Genomic DNA, 965 nt, shown 5'->3' on the forward strand with positions numbered 1-965 from the left:
GAAAAGATTAAAAATATTTTTATCTTCATATATTGATTAACTATATTTGAATGTTGACTGTAAATTTATTTCCACAATATACAAATATATAAAAATCAGTTATATGTCATATAAAAATGGCAAGCAAGTAGTTTTCTATTTCTCTTTCGTTGCTATACTAGCAAGTTTTAGAAAATTTTGCTGCTGAAAGACAGTTGTTGGAGAAACATAAGGCTCAATGATCAATGTTTAGACAAATTATCTAATGTGGTTTGAAATATTTTATATAACATCTTGCTTTAAGTAGCTACAATGATATAAATAAAAACAGGATGATAAAAAATCTCTGTATATTATGTCACTAAGAACATCTGACCTGATTATAATATTAGAGAAAATGTGAGAAATATTTTCAGAATTCTAGGAAATGTTAGGAAATAGATTTTTTACTAATAATTAAAGTCAATTTTGTCATACTAGATACCCATTTTTTAAACTATCATATATCATACCTCTAATTGCTCCAGGAATATTATATACAAAGAAGGTTTTTTAACTTTATTATGGAGAAATGGCTTACGATATTACTTATTTTTATCTCTACTAATTAAATCACATGTAAACAGTTAGTGACAAAGCATATAATGTCCATAACCTCTTCTTCTGATTTTCAAGTTACATTTAGATTGCTATATTTTTATTCAAATTATTTTGGCTTCAAGGTGCTGGTTTAGTTGACATTGGCTTGACTAAATATTTAAAAGCTGAGGCAATTTATGTCAAGAACTATAAATTTATTATTCTTAGTTGTAAACACATATTATTTTTCCCATAAGAGTAACATATCCACAATGAGTTTTAAAGGCTATTTCCACAGTTTCTTGCTTAGTACAGAATATTCATGAAATAAAAATTTTAGTTATCACATTAAGATATTGGAAGTTAGTCAAGTGATGTTTTTTTTAAAATAATATCTTTAGTGTATA

Source organism: Suncus etruscus, chromosome 5, assembly GCF_024139225.1.
Source record: "Suncus etruscus isolate mSunEtr1 chromosome 5, mSunEtr1.pri.cur, whole genome shotgun sequence".
Taxonomy (NCBI): Eukaryota; Metazoa; Chordata; class Mammalia; order Eulipotyphla; family Soricidae; genus Suncus; species Suncus etruscus.